The 14689-nt window shown below is 39.2% G+C and overlaps 1 long non-coding RNA gene across 3 annotated transcripts in view; it reads left to right on the top strand.

The window, feature by feature from the left end:
- LOC121156344 overlaps positions 1 to 13512 on the top strand; it is a 28694-nt gene extending 15182 nt beyond the window's left edge. For 2 of the 3 annotated variants that reach the window (XR_005883847.1, XR_005883846.1), the window contains one exon: positions 11182 to 11586. This is a non-coding gene — a long non-coding RNA (uncharacterized LOC121156344). Of the gene's footprint in view, positions 1 to 11181; positions 11587 to 13275 lie in introns of those variants that run through there. The other variant, XR_005883848.1, reaches the window with a different exon arrangement.
- Positions 13513 to 14689: the final 1177 nt, after the last annotated feature.

Here is a 14689-nt window from a genome sequence, read left to right as displayed (position 1 = left end):
AAAGTAACCTCCAGTTATATATCAGTCACTTAAGAACAGGAATGCTTGAGATGATCTAGAGTTTTCTTAGAATAAAATCAGAAATAAATGCATATTTGTACAATATAGTTTCTTCATGTTTTTGTTTGACACTTTAGTTGAGCTGTTCATGTGGTTTATTACAGCATCATTCCCAGGTAATACAGAGGCATATCTTGGCTATCAATGTCCCTTTTCTCTAAATATCAACTACACAATGGTAGAATTTCACTTTTTAAAATTCTTGTTTTTTTAAAGACTTTTCTGTGCCATTTATTTATTTTTATGGAAAGCCAGAAATACAGAGAGAAGGAGAGAGAGAAAGAACTCCCAGCTGCTGATTCATTCCTCAAATGCCACAATGTCCTGAGCCATGAGTTTCTTCCAGGTCTCCCATGTGGGTGCAGGAGTCCCAAAGCACCATCCTTGACTGCTTTCCCAGGCCACAAGCAGGGAGTTGGATGGGAAGTGGTACAGCTAGGCCATGAACGAGTACCCATATAGGATCCTGAAGTGTGCAAAGTGAGGACTTTAGCCAGCAGGCTACTGCACTGGACCCTAAAATTCTTTATTGACTTTCTATAACATAGCAAAAAAAGAAATTCTTTGTACAGCTTCCCAGGATCTACATGATCTGGCTCAGCCTAACTAGAAGTCGCTGTTCCAATTCTCTGCCTGATACCAAACAGTCCTCTTAGTTTTTGCCAATTTAGTTCCACCTCAGACTTTCCACATATGCTGCTCGCTCAAGTCTGGAATTCTCTTCTGCATGGAAGATTTTATTTATTTATTTATTTATTGATATCTGAATGTCATTTTCTCTGCTATGTCTTCCTCAACTATTCAATTTGAATAACTCCCCGTCGGGTTCTCTATGATCTTTGTTTCTAATTTACACATCTTAACAACCACTCTAATGTGTAGTAGCACTTATAGTTAATTCTCTTTCTAGTTGTTTGTCTTTCCACCTACCTATGAGCTCAGCGAGGTCAGGTGCAACATGCTTATGTTATTATTGGAGTGTAGTTGGCCACATGGCACACTGTGGTATTCAACAAGTATTCACTGAGAAGGCCTATGGGTCCAGGATGGAAGTGATGACATATGCTCCAGACACTTCCATTCCTGGAGTAGGGGAACAACAACAACAAAAAAGACATTGAAGAGACTGACTTTACGGATGGCCTTAATATTTTCTAATACATTATGCTCAGTAAAGTGTTTTTAAGCATGATGGCTTATAAAGATTGATCTAACAAAGAATATGTAGCAATTTAGTTATAGCTGAAAAATTGCCCTTAGAGAGATTGGTAATGGAAATAGAGGGAAATGAATGAAACTAACAGGAATGTCTTGGATTAGAACAGAGTTGATTACAATGTTCATCCACTACAGCAGGTGGTGGAACAAAATGTTTTCTCTTGGTGACTATTTCATTTAAAATCTGTTTTTAGCAGTTGTTGGCAATGAAAAAGAAAATAAAATAATCATAGCCATCCTAACTCTGCATCCTAGAAAGGTAACTTCAAAGGATACAATTGGATGTACAGTTTTCAACTGAAAGAAATAAACTCATACAAACTTGCTACAGCATGACTCAGCAGTGTCTAATTTGAACAAATATAAGTTTGAAAAGGACCCCCTCACCAAGTTGAACACTGGTAAGATGGATATAAGAACAAAGACTAAATTGATGAAGGATTATGTGAATGACAATGAAATCTTGTATGCTTATAAACAATGCCTTCAGGAAAACAATGTTTAGTAATAGGTAGATCATGTTAGAAAAGGTTATAGAATTTGAATCCCATAGCAGCCTGTCATTCACATAAACTTTTGAGCAACAACAAAAAAGAACCTCTTCATGCTCTAATTGAAGAAAATGATTTGATTAACCAGTAGAAAATCTTAACTAATGTATTAGACACCTCAATTGGTTCAGTTTACATAATTATGACTAAAACACCATAGTTGAACAAATTTTCTGTTTAATGTATAGTTAACTTTTGGACCTAATCCGTTTCAGAGAAATGCAGAGTTTTGAATGGAAATTGAAAACAAGTAGCATAAAGACTGAGAAACATTTTCTTTTTTTTTTTTTTTTTTGAAGAACTGAAACAGGAAATGAAACATAGCTTTACCACCATGCTTCTGAGTCCAGACAAAGCACTGTGCAAAGCATGGTTACCAAGAAGTGGCTGTGGTCCAGTCAAAACAAAAGTGCAAATGTTAAGAGATTTTTGAGTTGTTCAAAATTTTTCATTGACCGTCTAGAGAGTCAAAAAATGACAACAATTCTTATTGAGAATGTTGTGATACCGTCACCCAAATGATTGAGCAGAAGTAGGCCTAGGAGACCTTCACCAGAGGATCCTTCCTTACCGTGACGGTTCCTTTGCTCATTTTCATCAGCCAGGACAATTTTGCTAGAGTTTTGATGCATAATCACTAGGCATCTGGTTAACCATCCTGATATGACTTTTGACTTCTTTTTGTTTCCTAACATGAAAAATTAGCCTTTAAAAGATACCCATCTTTCTTCAATAATTCACGCAAAGTAGAGTGTATTGACATGTTCAAGTTTTTGGATGCTTTAGCTCTTTGGGAATTTACTAAAGGACTGATATCACAATTTAAACAAGTGTTTTGAACTTGACAACTTAGGTTGAGAAATAATGCTTCTGTTTAAATTTTTGTCTTTATAAATATGCATGCTTGTATTTGAAATGCAGTGTGTGCTTGTGTATGTTAGTGTTTCTGTGTCCATTTGATGGTTCACTCCTTAAATGGCTGCAACAGGTTAGTATGGGCTAAGCTGAAGCCAGAAGCCAGGAACTTTATACAAGGACTCAGGTAGTTGGGCTTTCATCTGCTGCTTTCACAGGCACTTTAGCAAGGGGTTAGATTGGGTGTTGAGCAGCCAGGACTCAAACCAGGTACTCTGATATTGAATGTGAGCATTCAAATAACTGCATAACCTCTGCCTAAGTGCTCACCCTCTCCCAAGTAGTTTTTAGGGAATTATGACCAAAAAAAAATCGATATATGGTCAGAGAAGACACACTACTTAATAATTTGTGGATGGGGGCCCAGCGCAGTGGCGCAAGAGGTTAAGGTCCTCACCTTGCACGCCCGGGATCCCATATGGGCGCCGGTTCTATCCCAGCAGCCCCACTTCCCTTCCAGCTCCCTGCCTGTGGCCCAGGAAAGCAGCAAAGGACAGCCCAAAGCTTTGGGACCCTGCACCCGTGTGGGAGACCCGGAAGAAGCTCCTGGGTTCGGACCGGCATAGCATTGGCCGTTGCACTCACTTGGGGAATGAATCATTGGACGGAAGATCTTCCTCTCTGTCTCTCCTCTCTGTATATCTGCCTTTCCAATAAAAAATAATAAAAATAAATCTTTAAAAAATAATTTGTGGATAGGCTACATGCAGAAATAAAGATAACTGTATTGCAATCACACATGTATTTTCAAAAATAGAAGTCTGTTATTTGGATGATCAAATTGAAAAACACAAAAAGCATATATTTTCCTCAGAAAAGACAAAATTTTCCCCCAAATTGCTTTTTATAGTTAGAACTCCCATCCTTAAAAGAAAAATGCGTACATTTATATTAATTTTGTTTTCTGTTACAGTAGTAGGATTTTAACTTGGATAGCCCCTGAAAACCATCACAGAGACAATTTTCTTCCAGAACATCAAAATTTAAGCACAAATTTAAGTGTCAAACTTACAAAAAAAAAATCAAAATCGAGAACCTTCTTGAAGAGAATGATGCTACTGTATGATCTATGAGTCACTGAAGAATTTAGTCAGAAGAAAGTGTTTTGAAGAGGTGAAACTAACAAAAAATATCAAAATTGAAGAGATACAGTTTCCACTGATCTTTGTTGGTGAAATGTTTGCTGTAGGCAACAGGTAGATGGGTTTTGTTTTTTAATCCAGTCTACTAATCTGAGACATTTGATTGATGAGTTTAATCCGTTTACATTCAGGGTTAATATGAATTGGTGGTAATTTGGTCCTGTCATTTTAGGAATGGGTTGTTCATTAGTTTAGACTTCTATTGTTATTTTACTGGGATGTTCTTCCCATTTGCCTTTGGTTTTGGTGGGTGCTGTTACTTTTCTCTGTCAAGAGAACATCTTTGAGTATCATTTGTAGGGCAGCTTTGGAACAGGCATATTCTTTAAACTTTTCTTTACTGTGGAAGAATTTCATTTCATTTTCAAAGACAAAGGAAAGTTTTGCTGGGTATATTACTCTGGGCTGACAATTTTTTGCTTTTAGAATCAGGAATACATTGCGCTGTTCTCTTCTGGATTAAAAAAAAAGTGTCAAATTTAATAAGGGCCAAAAAGTATAAGTGTTAAGATTGAGGGTTATGTTTGTATGATTAAGCAAATGTATAAAGCAAGTTGCAGAAGTGAAGGTCATTGAAAGAACAAGATTATTCGGGTGAAGATCCAGCCATGAGTAATGCCTTCTGAGACTCTAGACTGGTAATGTAATCACCATCATTATTAGAATCATTGCTAACCATTGGGCTGATACTCTTAAGAGATTTTTTCTGAGCTTTTATTTTTATTTATTTGAAAGGTAGAATGGCATGGAGAAAGAGAAGTCTCTTAGAGAAAGAGATCTTCTATCTGTGTTTACTCGCCATATAACTCCTACTGACCTGGGCTGGACCAAGTTGAAGCCAGGGGCCCGGAACCATCTCTGATCTCCCATTTTGGTGCCAGGGTCTAAGAACTTGGGCTGCCTCTCGAATTCTCACCCACATCAACATGCAGCTGAATCAGCAGAGCAGTAGTCAGAACTCAGACTTGCTCTGATGCCTGTGTGAAAAGCTATTGCTATATCTTAACCCCCTTTGCCACAGCAGTAGCCGCTCTAGAGATTTTCTTTAAACTCCTTAGTGGTATTAACTCTTCCTTTAAAATAGATTTTATTATTATTATTATTATTCAATTGGAAAGTTGTATATACAGAGAGGGGAGAGAGAGAGAAAGAACTTTCATCTGCAGAATCACTCTTCAACTGGCCACAATGGCTGGAGCAGAGCTTATCTGACGTCAGGATCCAGGAACTTCTTCCAGGTCTCCCAAGCAGGTGCAGGGTCCCAAGGCTTTGGGCCATCCTCGACTGCTTTACCAGGCCACAGGCAGGAAGCTGGATGGCACTGCCAGCATATGAACTGACACTTATGTGATATCCTAGCATGTACAAGGAGAAGACTTTAGCCACTAGGCTAACACACTGGGCCCTGAATTTTACTCTTTTTGGTCTTCTTTGTAATTAGAAGGATTAAAGACAAAGTCAAATATAAATCAACAGAAAATCTCTTTTAAGATAAGGATTTTTTTAGCCTCACAGTTATTTTCATATTTAGTTCGAATTTCACTGTTTTATTAGAAATTAACATCCCAGAAGAAGGCTAGTCATATTACAGTGAAACAAATTATATTAGATCTCATTGTGCAAGATAGCTGGGTGTTGAGGGTAATTTCCATGAGTGCAAACTGCATTAAATGTAGATCTTAGTAAATTGTGTTAAAGAAATGACATTATCTTGTCAAAAGTCAGAAAAATCAGTGTCTGATCTTCGCAATAACTACCTATGGTTTGCTGTTGCGATCTGATGCCTACCTGAGGTTCTAGGAAGCAAACATACTTCTTCTGCAAAGGAAACTTACACTCCAAATTTTCACAAAGTTCTTTCATTGCCTCTGATATCTGCTCTGTTTTCTACCTTGTTGTGGATGCAGGAAGTTTGAAGTACATGTTAAGATAAAGTGATAGTTTCTCTGACAGGATGATTACAGGATGATGCAACTTGAAAATAATAGGAAATGGTCCAAAATACAAAGTAGGAAAATGATTTTTAATGGAAAATTATACTGACTAAAAGCAAAATTAATAAAGGATTATGCCAGTTACAAACTGACTTTAAAAATTAGATTAGGAGAAGTAACACGTACTTGTGGTAATGTCACAATTCATTTTCCATGTTTTCCTTGCTAATGGACCTTAGACAGACACTTGTACTAGGCAGATTCTGAATTACAAATATTGGCAACTGAACCCAGTACAAAAAATCTTCTAGGAAACAAATCAAGTTGGCAAACTAAAGCTGTTAATTAAACAGAATCTTAGGAGAAAAAAAAATTGATTCAAAAACTGTTTTATGAAAACTTTTAAAAATGCAAAAAATTCCCTACCTTGGAAAAGAAAGACAATCTAGTCAAATGTTTCTTTGAAAATAGAAGGGTTCAAATGAGTGTAAGTGTTATTCTTTTAGCAATACATGTGACATGCAAGGGGATGACATGTGCCACACCCTTGTACCCTGTAATGAGTATACCTGAGTTGCAATGGAAGCACTTCAGTTGAAGTCCTGAGACTGACTCCTGACTCTAACTTTGTGGAGTTCAGAAGTGACAGCTCCAGGAATCAGGTTCCTGGTACCCGGATGGCAGACCTAGACCGAGTTCCCAGCTCCTGGTCTTGACCCAGGCCATTGCAGGCACTGGAGCATCGGTCAGCTGATGGGAATGTTCTCTAGCTGCCGTTTCACTCTATTTTTCTCTTTGATTCTCTGCCTCTCAAACAAGTAAACATTTTAAAAGCAAATTTAAGACCAAAGTGAGCATGTTTCATAAGCCGTATGAACTGAGGATTTTTGTATAGAGTAATATTCTCTTTGTGTAATAGTTACATCAATTATGAGAAATCACTGAAGAATTTACTATTTAATGTCTAAAGTCTGGCTCAATTTAGTATTAAAAATTTATCCCATAACTGTAATTAATCTAGATTCATTTTGCCAGTTAAAATGATAGAAGTTGGGCCCGGCGCAGTGGCGCAGTGGCGCAAGTGGTTAAGGTCCTCTCCTTGCATGCCCGGGATCACATATGGGCGCCGGTTCTATCCCAGCAGCCCCGCTTCCCTTCCAGCTCCCTGCCTGTGACCCGGGAAAGCAGTCGAGGATGGCCCAAAGCTTTGGGACCCTGCACCCACGTGGGAGACCTGGAAGAGGCTCCTGGCTTCGGACCGGCATAGCATCGGCCATTGCGCTCACTTGGGGAGTGAATCATCGGACGAAAGATCTTCCTCTCTGTCTCTCCTCTCTGTATATCCGCCTTTCCAATAAAAAAGTAATAAAAATAAGTCTTTAAAAAAATGATAGAAGTTTTCTTTTGCAATAGTTATTCATAATTGGAAAACCCTTTGATTAAGAGTTTACTTAAGTTATTTCAGAACTTGAGACTTTGACCTGGTACCATGAAAACGACATTGAGCATTTATTGTTATGAGTTGATGAATGAAGTAATAATATGGTAGAAGTTACTGCTTGCAGCCAGTCTAATGTGACTGAGACAAAGGAACTTTTTAGGGGAAAACTGGGACACCGAAGTCTCTGCTCCCCTTCTCCTCTGCACTACTAGGTCCTTAACCGGAAGACACTTCTCACTTTTTCTCTTCTCTACTTCAACTCTTCCTATTGGAAAATTTGGGAAGAGGATGTGTCAGGCAGGAAGAACTCCGCCAGGCTTCTGTGAATGGTAAATAATGTCAATCATCTTTATAAAGATAGTGATCTGTCTCCTGTAAAGTGTTTAACTTCAGTCATGGCTTCTCACTTACGGTAATGTATAGTGATGGAGTACTGGGGTCTATCATATTCAGACGTGGGGGTATAATGTGAACATGCATCCCTGCATCCAGACAAAAGATGGATTCCCAACGAAGCTGTTGGACATGTGTACACAATGGGATGCTGGGCTCTCTGACATTGTCTGTACCAACAATGTCGGGGTACACTTAAATAAGAGATTGATAGAATTATGATTCCTTATGAAGGACTACACTATTGTAACAAATTGGGAAAAAATCTGACTGGGGGTGGGAATGTGGGGGAGGAATCCCAGCCTACACAAATTGTACCACACAATTCAACATTCAAAAGAAAAATATATTAAAAAAAAAGTCAGTACTTTTTATGAAAGCATGTCTTACTGTGCAGGTGAATTTGAATTTACTACTGAGTAGGTGCAACTGATTCAGTGCTTTCAGCATGTTTATATGACTACACATGAAATGTTCTATTTTTTTAAAGGCTTATTTTTATTATTTTTTTATTGGAAAGGCAGATATACAGAGAGAAGAGACAGAGAGGAAGATCTTCTGTTCAATGATTCACTCCCCAAGTGAGCGCAATGGCCAATGCTATGCCCATCCGAAGCCAGGAGACTCTCCCGGGTCTCCCACGCGGGTGCAGGGTCCCAAAGCTTTGGGCCGTCCTCGACTACCTTCCCGGGCCACAGGCAGGGAGCTGGAAGGGAAGTGGGGCTGCTGGGATAGAACCGGTGCCCATATGGGATCCCGGGAGTGAAAGGCAAGGACCTTAACCACTTGCGCCACCGCGCCGGGCCCGAAATGCTTTATTTTTGAGCTACTTTTGATAGTCTTGATCAAAACAATGACAAATTTGAAAGAAGATCCAGCTGTGGATAAAGTTCACATGAGAACAGTACCAACAGTGTTCTTGGCTCTTTTTCTACAGATATAGCCTTGCAACAGACATAGCTTAAAGTAACGGCCCCTTCACCAAGCAAAACTTACAATATCTCCACACAACCTTACACTGTCAAAGAGGGGAGGGAGAGAAAAAAGTGGGTGTTACATTGCAAACAGCATACGTCAGAGATTCTATGGTTTTGAAACCCCACAGGACTCATAACGTTTGAACCTACTTAGAGATTATAGAAGCAGTGAACTGTGATTTAAAAAGGGAAATAGAAGTCTTTTTTTTCAGTTGGAATATTTTCCGAGATATTGCACAGAAAACAGTAACAGGTATGTCAGAGCTGAGTCTCTCTTTCTTTGCAGACGGGATCAGACTTGAGCAAACAGAATAACAGAGCATTTTACCAACACTATCAACCAGAAAACAAAGCACAGGGTTACACTAAGTATGAGACCAACACCCATTCCAAAGGAGCACCTTGAAAGGGCGCAAGTGCTTCCCCAAAGTCTGCTACACAGGGTACCCTCAGATTATAAGGAAGTCAGTTTAAATGGAGAAATAAGTAGTTGCAATACAAAGTTACTTTGATGAGCATAAATACCCAGATGAAACAAGGTGAGAAAGAAATTAAAAAGTGAAATAACCTGGCATGTGCTTCACCAGTGTCATTTCTAGGTGTATATAAAGGAAACAAAATCAACATATCAAAGAGAAAGCTTACTTTCATGTTTAATAATTAAATATTGAGTCAGCCACGGTGTCCATTCGCAAATGAAAAGAAAAATAAATGTGGCATATATACGATGGAAAATTATTCAACTACAAAAATAAAATAATCGTGTACTTTTATAGGAATATTGCAGGTGTGGAGGCAAGAGGACTCATTCAGTCCTGTATCTCATCCCTAGGCAATGTGGTATATGATTTTTTTTAGATTCTTTAGGAACAACAAGCTTCCACGAAGCAGCTCCTGTCTGTGCTGTAGCTCTGTGTGTTACAATTATGTGTGTGGCCGCTCCCTAGGTTACAACTGCTGCTTTTCCATGGAGTCGCACTTTTCTCTCTGACAAGAGTATTACAATTTTCTCTTACAGCTTCTCTTCTCTGACCATGAGGATGAGTCTCACAGATAGAGAAAGAGAAAACAGCTAATTAGAGTGCCTCTTTGGGTTATCAGCCAGGACTGCCTGGCTCAGGAATGCTATCTGCTTCTAAGGAGGAAGTTTGCCTGACTGAATATCCTAATGAGGTCCCTAAATGGACCAATCAGGACTTGGAAGAGTGTGCATTTGACTGGTTCAGCCAGGAGTCAACCAGTAGCAGTCTAATATGGAGTCATATCACACAGGAAAATGAAGGATGTACTCAAACAGGTTCATGTTGGGCTGACTCTGGTGAGAAGCAAAAACCAATCAGTAATAGCCAGGTGAAAAGCTTATGACGTTAAGAAGCTGCACAACAATCAACCTCCAAATGTTCTGGGACTTGATCTGGTGTCCAGGCTCTCTGGAAAGTGACCAGTGGCCTCTGTATCAGCAATGTGGATGGGGATGGAGGACAGGATGTTAAGTGTGAAGAGTCAGACTCAGACAAATCGTACATGGTCTTTCCTGGATTGAAAATTTAAAATACGAATCTCAGGAAGAGAGAGCAGGCTAGTGATTACTATAAGCTAAGAAGGGTAGGCAGAAAGGAAAATGGAGGTTGGATAATGTGTACCAAAATACAGTTAGGTAGGAATAATTCATATAGGGGCTGGTGAGGTGGCTCAACTGGCTAATTGTCCTCCTTCCAGCGCCTGCATACCACATAGACACCAGTTCATGTCCCAGGTACTCCACCTCTGATCCAGCTCTCTGCTTATGGCCTGGAAAAGCAGAGAGGGATGGGCCACGTTCTTGGGCCCCTGCACCCAGCGGAATCTCCTGGCCCCAGTTGTGGATCAGCTCAACTCTGGCCATTGTGGTCACTGTGGAGGGAAACAGTGGATGTAAGATCTCTTTCTCTGTCTCTTTTTCTCGCTGTAAATCTTCCTTTCCAATAAAAAAATAAGTAAATTTAAAAAAGAATAAATTTAAATTTTCTGTAGCACAGTAGACTAGTTTACTTCATATACATTTCTATGGATTTGAATATTGTTTTTAAATTTTTTTAATTTATTTGATGGTAATTACAGGGTTGACCAGGGTAGGAAGGATTGAGGATCAGGGGAAAGTGCATGAAATCATTGCATTGTAATTCTCCATTTCTTTTTGTCTTTGAGGGAAGGGGTGGAGGACAAAGGGGGAAGCCTCATCCCAGCACCCAGGGATGAGGAACCACCACCCAATATCAACCCAGGGTCCCACTATGGTGCATGTTTCAAGGTTTCTGATCAAGTGGCTTGGATAGATCTGCAATGCTGTCAGTTTCACTAATCCAAGGGTGATGCAGTCCTCCCAATGCCCATTGGCTGATATAGATGACCTCAAGTCTCCATTCATCCAGATTTGTACTGTCATCATCTGCAGAGTTAGTGGTCCAATTCTCTCTGTTCTCCTTCTTCTGTGATGGTACCAGATGGGCTGTCATATTCTCCATGTGCCTCAGGGCATGCATCCACAACTACATCTTTTTGTATTTGCAGGCAGTTCCAGGGCCAGGTGACATGAGCCCTGCAGGGTGCCCTATTCCTGGGGATCATAGACCTGGCACCCACCTCACAGGCAGACCCCAGGACCTGGGCCAGGTGACTTGAGCCCTGCTGGATCCAAGAATGAGGCAACCATATATGTAGGTGAGAAACGACTCCTGAGAGACTCTGAATGAAAGGGTCACAATGCTTACAGGTAAGTGAGGAGGTTGACACCCAGTGGTGTAGAGGAGAGAGACCAGATCTATAAGGGTCAGACAGAGGCACCCATCCACATGTGAGTCCTGAGTTGGGCTTGTTAATATGGAACATTGCTAATCACCACATGCCAGTCCACATGAAATGATGCTGGAGGTGTGTCTGGCAGTGATAGATTTCAGAACCCAACTGCATGTCACGACAGCAGATGGGTCACATTGGGCAGGGCCATGACTCTAGCTAGCATGCAAGAGAACCAGGTCCCAGGGTATATTCTATGGGGAATTTGTGGGTTCAAGCTTATGGAAGCATAAATTCCACCGTTTAGATTAAGAATGAGTGGGGTCTTGTGAAAGAGTACTTCTTGTTTATTTACTGAGCAGCATAGTAAGAGAAAAATAGATCCAGAGACAAAGGATTTGTATTCTGTGGCATTCACTCCCCAAATGACCACAATGGCTAGTTCTTTGCCAGGCCAAAGAAGAGATCATGAACTCCATCCTCATACCCCACAAGGGTGTCAAGGTGTCAATGTACTTGGGCCATCTTCATCTACCATTCCAGATACAACAGTAGGAAGCCTGATCAAAAGTGGAGCAGCCACAATCAGCTCTCCAATTAGGGATGCTGGTATTACTAGTGATGGTTTAGTCCCTGCATCACTGTATCAACCTTAATAGTGTATCTTTTAATGAAGAACTAGAAGAGAAAGGCTAGAAGACTCCCAAGAAAAATATAATAAATATTAAAGGATCTGAATGGTTGATTTCTCTTCTTTGTTCATTAAACCTGTATTTATTTAACTATCACACTATCCTGCATAAGTATCTATAATTATTACATGCCAGTTAAAATGATCAGTGAGAATTGACTGAAATATGCTGTACGCACATAAAATTTCAGCAGCCTAATTTCAAAGTGTCCAAAAATGACCCCCGCAAAACAGGTCTGTATCCTATTTCCTGTGGAATAAGAAGTGGTTGAATGCCTATAACCTATGAGGGTTGCTTTATGGAGCAAAGGTGTGATGTGGGGTCAAAGTTCTTGAGGGGAAGAGCACAACTTGGGTTTTCAGGTGTGTTCACAAAGCAATCACATGTATCCTTGTAGTAAATATCACAAGAGAAGGAGGGGGAAATGTAGCCTCACAGCAGCACTAGGAGCATAAACCAAGGATTGGGGAATGCTTCTGGAAGCTGGAAGAGACTAGGAAGGGATATCTGCATGCCACCCCATCCGCATCTTTGGAGAGAATATAGGTCTGCTGGCATCCTGATTTCTGACTCATGACTTTCAGAATAGCAAGGGATTAAATATCTGTTTCTTCAAACTAAACTAAAACCAAAACATGGTTTCTGGATGTTTTTGCTATGTCAGGGTCAAATAGCATTTTGAATATGATTTTGACCACAAATGGTCAGTTAGAAGCAGAAGGCATTTCAGACCTTCCCTCAGTCATAGAAGTACAAATCCATTGACCTGAATGAAAAGAGGTTGAGTGGAAACAGTGACATGATACCTAAAAGTGAATGTCAGAGCTGGATCCAGTACCTGTGTGATGAGGTGATCTGTAGACAAGCGAGAACAGTGAATGATGAAATGCACACATGTCATTTTTGACTTCAGTAACATGCATTTGCATCATGACATTCTGGAATTCGCTAATGAATTTTCTTGATATTGGACTAAGTTCATTATCAAGTGACAATTTTGAAAGCAATCCTGAAATTCTGCAGTTTGAGAAAAACTAATGTAGGAGAATTCAGTTTAATTTACATTCATCTGCACAAATTGCAAAAATTGTTTGAAATAAACAAATGTACCTTAGCAACGTATTCAGTGTTTTTCCTCCACTTATGTTCTCTCCCTTCTCCCTGTTCTCTTTTACAGTCTCTCCAAAAAGTTGAGAAAAGCCAGATAATACTCCGTTCTAGATCATCAATGTGTTATTTGGTACACCAAGAGAAATTCTCATATAAATATAAACTGCATTTCGGTTCTCATATGTTTTCATACAAAATATCAAGAATAGTTTGTGTTTTGGGACATTTGAGCCACTTCCCTTCAGTCTTCCTCCCACAACCTACTCAGTTCCTATTGATGTAAAATCTCAGTAAGCTGGTAAGCAATTAGAGTTCATTGCTCTTCAAAGTTCCAGGTATTCCTGGGAACAACTCCAACTGGAAAATCTCACTTTTTAAAGATAAAAAAATCCATGTCAAAAAAGTAATATTTGAGACTATAACAATTACAAGACATATACAATAATCATGTATATATGTATATGAATGTATACATAAATAAAATAACTAAATCGGATATAATTCAGCAACCTAGAAACCTAGAGTCTAATGAGGAACATTAATGCAGCGGAAGTGGGAGGTAAATATATTTTGATTTGAAGTTTTAAAGATGTATTTCTATGTTTTATGCTATACTATTAGTGTTTTATGTTATTCTTTTTAAGAAAAGCTTTCTGGAAATTTTTACCAGCATATTGAATTTATGAAAGCAATATTTTTACTTTACTAGTTCCTTTGTGAGAAGAAAGTTATCGTTACTACACAGGATACTTTTGCAAGATGAAAATATCCTCAGGCTAGAACAAATGAAAAATCATGGAAATAAAATAAGTAAAAAGTAAAAGTGTGATGAAAGAGGTCTGGATTTGACGTAGGCATCTTTGTTAGTGTTGAATAACAAATGATCACAGAGATTATGCTTTTCAGGATTGGTAGCAGGGTATAAGAATATGCAAATCTCTGTGAACATATTAAGCAAATAGGTATCTGTGCAGGTGGTAAGAGTCAGTAATGATATTTTCCTGAGACCTAGTTTATCTTTGCATTAAAAGTGAATTCATAAACTCAGAGCACAGATAATTTTTTAAAGTAAGGTGACCCTTACATGTATTGCTTACATAATAGCAGGATGACGCTCAATATCCCGAAAAAGACGTGCTTAATTCACAGGTGAGCTAATAAGGCAAATAATGTAGAAAAATAGCTATTTCAGAGGCAGAAAGCAAAAACAAGAGAAAAACTGCCTGCCCGATACTTTGCTTATTTACAAAAGAAGATATGAGTTAGGATGATCGTATCTGTGAGGTCAGTGGCAATTGGATAGCAATGGATCTGCCAGGTGTTTTTTAGAGTTAAATTTGTACAGGGTATCATGATGGATGCTCATGTCATGGGGAAAAGTCTAGGTTCAAGAAAGTTTGAAAATGTTTGGGTTCAGTAAATAGTTGTGGTCAATATACTGATATGAATGTAGTGTGACTCCCCAGAAGGGGGAGTGTAGT

This window comes from Ochotona curzoniae, unplaced genomic scaffold, assembly GCF_017591425.1.
Source record: "Ochotona curzoniae isolate NIBS_2020 unplaced genomic scaffold, NIBS_Ocur_1.0 contig_3368, whole genome shotgun sequence".
Classification (NCBI taxonomy): domain Eukaryota; kingdom Metazoa; phylum Chordata; class Mammalia; order Lagomorpha; family Ochotonidae; genus Ochotona; species Ochotona curzoniae.
Note: the sequence above shows the minus strand (reverse complement) of the source record. Positions and strands in the feature narration are given on the sequence as shown.